Here is a 6,979-nt window from a genome sequence, read left to right on the forward strand (position 1 = left end):
AAATCTTTCTTCTACTTTGAACTTTTTAAAAGTCTATGTTATCATTAATGAGACAAATTCACGGAGTCAGAACTTTATTTTAATTTTGTTTGTTCAAAAATTTAAAAACTTGGATTATGCCTTTATAATTTGTATTTATTATAAAAATAAAATGTAGTTTATGATTTGCATTTACTTCACTATAAAAATTCTGAAATAGTAAATATTATCTTATCAAATAAGATTTAATATTATATTTTAAAGTATTCACTCTCGATTCTACAAAACATTTCAGTCATGTAATATCCATAAATTCCACACAAAATCCTAATTAATTTATTATATTACGTTCTTTAATTAGATTTATTTTATAAAAATTAGCTACCTTCTCCAAGAAACTTTGTAAAAGTTCCTAAAGTTGTTATTTTATCATATTTACTTCAAAATATTAATTATGAAGACCACCAATGATGTATATTTTGGGACAATGCACATTAGAACTCAAAACAGTATTGTTAGCTTTGCAATTGTATGTAATTATATATTAGATTATATACTATTAGAGATTTTGGTCATTCAAAATGACTTTTACTCTATGAGAATGTGAGAAGATTTTTGGACCCCGTATAAAAGTTTTTCAAGAAGGTATGTAGATTTTTTAAAATATTTTCCGTTTAAAATTATAATACAATAAATTCAAATATAACATTGTATTGAGACACTAAAAAAGTTGTTGGTTTCTTCATAATTAATGCTAATTGATTATAAAAATGTGTTGGAGGAGACAAATTTTTATCTTGAAAGTAGTGTTGAAAGAAACTGAAAAATTGTTTTTATTCTCCTAAACATCTTTTAATTTCTGGAAGATGAAAAGTATTTTTTGAAAAGTATTAAAAGGATATCTAGCAAGCCAAGTAAAAAAATGTTTTAATTTTTAATTTGGTAAATAAATGTATTTAAAGTAAATAATTTTATTTGCATTTTTTATTAATAAGAAATTATTAATTAATCAGATTCAAAAAAGTGTAATATGTAATATTATTTTTAAAACAAAAATTAAAAAAATAACTAATTTTGTCTATAAAAAAGGAGAAACTATTAATATTTATATAAAAATATTTGGTAGTTATCATTATGTATTTTAATTTTAATTTATAAATATTTTTTGTACTCTGAAATTTTTAAGACGTGGGACTGGAATGAGGAAGCAAACAAATATATTTCATTCATGGATTTAACTTATTAAACTTTAATAAATATTTATTGAAGCATGAACTTTATTTCAATTTTGTTTGTTGAAAACATTAGAAAATTTAGATTTTACCTCGATTTACATTTATTTTAAAAATAAATTGTAACTTATGATTTCCATTTACTTCACTATTATAATTCTTAAACAGTAAATATTATTGTATTAAATGACATGAAAATTATATTTGAAAGTATTCACTCTCAAAACTACGAAACGTTTCAGTAAATATCATGTAATATTTTGTAAATCTCACACCAAATCCTAATTAATTTATTGTATTACCATTTTTAGTTTAATTTATTTTAAAAACAATAGTTACTTTCTCTAAAAAACTTTGTAAAGGTTCCTAAAATGTCATCTTATGATACTTACTGCTCCAAAACATTAATTATGAAGACCACCAATTATGTTTTTTTGGGACATGACACTCTCTTACTATAATAAATGAATGAATGTTGTATATTTCAATACATGTCTGGAAATCTCATCTACACATATGAACCCATATGAGTATATTTGAAAGAAGATAAGTTGTAAATTGTAGACGTAACAGCGTTCTTTGAGTGGTGTGAAGAGAGGTACCGGTAATCAAAGCGTGTTAGTGATAATAATATTACGTAGAGCAATCATGATTATCGTCTTGAGAGGTGTTGATAACTCTGGACAATGCAATTAATTTTATCTTGAGAAGTGAAAACCATAATGAAGAGAAATTTAAAAAAATGAAACGCTCCTTGGTTAGCGATTTAGTATTTAATATTGGAATATGAAAACATTTAATAATTAAAACATGTAGCAGATGATATAGCAGTTTAGTCATCATTATCTCGAGCAGTGCGAAATTTAATGCATTTGAATACTGATTGACACGTTGTCATCATTATCTCGAGCAATGCGAAATTTAATGCATTTGAATACTCATTGACACGTTGATTTGGAGATAATTCGAACCACTTTTTGAAGGCGTTGGAATACAAAGAGTTTTTTAAACGGTCATTTTAAATTTATTTTTCCATAAAAATTGATCTTAAATTCTTCTGAGTATGAAAATGGTGAAAAATATTTTAATTATTTTATAACTTATATTATTTTAATAATAATAATTAATAAGTAATAGTTATTGTATTTCACTGACGTTTAAATTTCCAATTTATATGGAATGGTAATTAATGTTAATTAATTCAATTTCTAATTAAAAATAATTTATATGGACTAAAATGAAGTCGAACAAAATATAATACAAAAAAGGAAAATACATATAATAAAAGAGAATAAAATATAACTTTTATATTGAGATATATAATAACTGCATACAAAATAAAAGTCCAATTGAAATCTTCTTATATATTGATATATATATATATATATATATATATATATATATATATATATATATATATATATATATATATATATATATATATATATATATATATATATATATATATAAAAGAAGTTCAAACAAAATTACATACAAAATTTTCAACTTTAATACCAAAAAAATAGATAAAGAACTTTGATATCTCTACTTGTTCTTTCACTTTCAACTTTAAAAAACAATTCAGGGTGATCCTCTGCAAAGAGTTGATGATCTCCATAGAAAGATCTTAGTTGGTTCTAGTCTTGGGTAATCATTGGAGTGTGAATATCCATGTTGTAAGTAACATGGTGAACATTACTTTGGTAATCAACAACAATCCATTTAGCAGCAAGGTCCTTCCAATAGCGTATTATGAACACTCGGTCGACGTGTCCAAAGTCCTTAAAATATTAGCAAGTTAAGAATAAAGAAATAAATAAATATAAATAACAAAAATAAATGAGTTTGAATAAAAAATATACCTGGTCTTTCAAAAACATAGAAATGAATTTGCCAACCATTTCTGAAGAAAGTATGGATTGTGGTGTGGGCATGGATTCCATTGCAGGAGAATAGGTTGGTGATGAAGTAAAATTGTAAGAGAAGAAAATGGGTAACAATAGAAAAATCAGATGTGTGACTTTGAATTGGTAAACATAGGGAATATATATATATATAAAAAGAATAGGAGAAGTCATAGCTGTTGGAAGTATCCGTACATTCTGGACAGTTTGAACTGGTAAAAGCACAGGTTAATAAATACGAATTAAAAAATAATACATTAAAAAAAAGAATTATGAAGCGTCGTAAAAGTATAAGAAGAATTATTTAATGTAATTTACTAATGTTGATTTTTTTCAGGAAGGGGTATTTAATATTGGAATAGAATAAAGTTTAATAATTATAACGTGTGGCAGATGATGGAGCAGTGGCAGATGATGGAGCAGTTTATTCATCATTATCTCGAGCAGTGCGAAATTTAATGCGTTTGAATACTGATTGACAGGTTGATTTGGAAAAAAATTCGAAGCAGTATTTGAAGGGTTTGGAATACAAAACGTTTTGTAAACGAAATGGTTTTGATGGAGTAAACGGTGATTGGAAAAATGTGAAGAACTCTTTGAAAAATGTCCGAATAAAAACAAAAATTGGGTAAAAATAAAGAGATTTGGTGATACAGTGCATTATTAAAAAAATACCATTAACGAAAAAAATGACACAAACAGAGTTTAAGGTAGAAAAATGAAGAAGATGAAGGGTTTGCTTGTAAAAGGTGGAAAAATACAGATAAATTGGTAAAGAAAAAGGTATTTTGATACAAATTACTTACCAGTTAAGTTGTACAGCGAAAAAGACTCGTGCATGACTTTGAAATCTTGATTTGAAGCCTGTATCCAGTAGAAAAACAGTTAGATCAAGGTAGATAAACGGAAAAAATAGTTAGATTAACTCTTTTTGGTGTAGAACTTTGAAAAAATATAGTGTATGATGAACTCTTTGAAAAATGTCCAAATAAAAATGTAAATCGGGTAACAATAAAGAGATCTGCTGATAGAATGCATTATTAAAAAAATACCATGAAAGAAAAAAAAAATGACACCAAGAGAGTTGAAGGTAGAAAAATGAAGCAGATGAACGTGTTGCTTGTAAAAGGTGGAAAAATACAGATAAATTGGTAAATAAAAAGGTAGATTTTGATACAAATTACTTACCAGTTAAGTTGTACAGCGAAAAAGACTCTTGAATCAGTTTGAAATCTTGATTTGAAGCCTGTAAACAGAAGAAAAATATAAGAAATAGTTAGATCAAAGTACATAAACGCCAAAAATAGTTAGATAAAAAGTTTTTATAAACCTGATGTTAAATCTGTCGTAGTGAACCATATTGGACATGTAGCAACCCTAGAAAATACCATCATCGGAAAAAAATAGTTAGATCTGAGAAAATAAAAGAAGAATATGAGTTGTTCGCTTGAGAAAGGTCAAAATGAAAACGAAATCTGCGTAGTAAAACCATATGTCGCAGTGAACCATATTAGTCCTATACAAAAACAAAACAAATAGTTAGATCTGACAAAATATAAGAAGAAAATGAGTTGTTCGGTTGAGAAAACTCAAAATAAAATCGACTTCTGGGTTTAAACCTGTAAAAAAACGCATGAAAAAGTTAGATCTGACAAAATATAAGAAGAAAAAATAGATGTTCGCTTGAGAAAACTCAAAATAAAAACGACTTCTGGGTTTAAACCTGTAAAAAAACGCATGAAAAAGATAGATTTGACAAAAAATAAGAAGAAAATGAGTTGTTTGCTTTAGAAAACTCAAAATAAAATTGACTTCTGTGTTCTTACCTGTAAAAAAGCGCATGAAAAAGTTAGATTTGACAAAATATAAGAAGAAAATGAGTTGTTCGCTTGAGAAACTCAAAATAAAATCGACTTCTAGGTTCTTACCTGTAAAAAAACACATGAAAAAGTTAGATCTGACAAAATATAAGAAGAAAATGAGATGCTTGCTTGAGAAAAATCAAAATAAATACGACTTCTGGGTTTAAACCTCTGAAAAAACGAATGAAAAAGATAGATCTTACAAAAAATAAGAAGAAATGAGTTGTTCGGTTGAGAAAACTCTAAATAAAATCGACTTCTGGTTTTAAACCTGTAAAAAAATGCATCAAAAAGTTAGATATCAGAAAATATAAGAAGAAGATGAGTTGTTCGGTTGAGAAAACTCAAAATAAATTCGACTTCTGGGTTAAAACCTGTAAAAAAACGCATGAAAAAGTTAGATCTCACAAAATATAAGAAGAAAATATAAACCATGTCCATAGTCATTTTTTTTGCGATTTAATAACAACTCGATGAAAAGAAGAAGATGAACAGAAGAAGATGTTAGAGAAGAAGCTAAGAAAAGCAGAGAAACTATGATGAACGCAGAGAAATAGAGACAGAGAGAGAGAAAGAAGTGAGAAGGCGGTGCCAGAGAGAATGAGAAAGAGAGAGAAAGAAGAAAGAAGGCGGCCGCAGAGAGAATGAGAAAGAGAGAGAAAGAATTGAGAAAGAGGTAGGTGAGAAGACTGAGGAAGAGAGAGAAAGAAGTTTTAATTAAAAGTTTCGGTTTTCAATTTCTTTTCCATTTTTTTTTCATACTTCAAAATGCTGAGAGATTGACACATCAGCGTTTTTACCTTTTGTAGATAAAAATTTGAATTGAGAAGTAGGTCAGATATATTATTCAATTGAAAAACTTGCCTTTTGTTAGTTCCCAATTGTATATAGTATTAGATGCCTTAGAAGGTCACTTGGTCTCCTTCCTCTTTTGGCCTAGAATCCTCATGGGAATGCCTCCACCAATCATCTCCCTTCACTTGGCCAAGACTCACTCTCACATTAGGTTTAGGGTTTGCTAGTTAATCCTTTTTCATGTTTTTGTATTTGCTAAAGGACCCCTATGAACTCCTATTGAAAGGGTGCTCCTTGTCTTGTAAAAGGGTTGATCATTTTGTTTCTAAACTATTGTGTTTCAACCATTAAATTTTCGTGAGCTCTCCTTCCTAGAAGTGAACTCACCTTTGCCTTATCTTGCTTGCAAGTGGCGGCGCACCATCACTCATCTCTAGGGCTTGGTTGGCTTAGATCCCCCCCTATGAGTGGCGTGCTTCTTCCATGCTTCATGTTCTATGCTTTCCATTTTTAATGTTTCTTCTTTCATTTTGGTTCTTTAAGTGTTGTTAATGCCGTGTGAGTTTAAGCTTGAATCCAACTCTCTTCTTCCTTTCATGAGCTTGAGAAATGAACCTTCACATCTAGATAGCTTGCTATCTTAATGTCCAGTGGGAATTTTCAAAAAGTTTTCTTAAACAACTTCACCATATTCATAACTCTAAAATAAAACAAGATAATCCTTCATCATTTGGTATCTAGAGCTTTGGTTGTCCTTGAATATGGTGTTTTCATGTTCTAACCTTGTTTTGTGTAGCTATCTTTGAATGATCCACATAAAAACAGTGGTGGCAGCAACGTGTACGTTTTTGAAAAAAATACTGCAGCTAGCTCCGTGGTCCAAAAGTAACGTTCGTTATATCAAAAGAAAGCTCTGTGAGTCTAGTTTCCAACAAAAAAAGAATTAACGCATTTGGAGTTCTGTGGAGAGAGTTATGATCAAATGAGTGAGCAAAGGTCAGAGCTGCCGAGAATACGAAAAACAACATTTTCAGGTTATGTTGTGGCAATTTTGGCTTCGGTTTTGTGACTCTTTTGATCCTAAATGTGGCTGGATAACTTGTCTTTTGATGCTTAGTCTTTGAGCCTCAAATCCATGAGTTTAAATGCATGATAGCTACATGTTTGTGTCTTTGTGTATGTCATGTTGAGTCTTTAAATGTGTCTA

At 28.6% G+C, this 6,979-nt stretch overlaps 1 long non-coding RNA gene across 1 annotated transcript; it reads right to left on the reverse strand.

The window, feature by feature from the left end:
- Window positions 1–3,264: 3,264 nt before the first annotated feature.
- On the reverse strand, window positions 3,265–4,658 carry LOC146886934 (uncharacterized). The gene is made up of 3 exons (XR_014994211.1): window positions 4,446–4,658; window positions 4,304–4,361; window positions 3,265–3,979 (listed from the first exon to the last, which is right to left on the reverse strand). It is a non-coding gene; the product is annotated as an uncharacterized LOC146886934 (long non-coding RNA).
- Between the last annotated feature and the right edge of the window lie 2,321 nt (window positions 4,659–6,979).

The sequence above is a fragment of the Vigna unguiculata genome, chromosome 4, assembly GCF_037176805.1.
Source record: "Vigna unguiculata cultivar grain cowpea cultivar isolate G323 ecotype 2 chromosome 4, ASM3717680v1, whole genome shotgun sequence".
Lineage (NCBI taxonomy): Eukaryota > Viridiplantae > Streptophyta > Magnoliopsida > Fabales > Fabaceae > Vigna > Vigna unguiculata.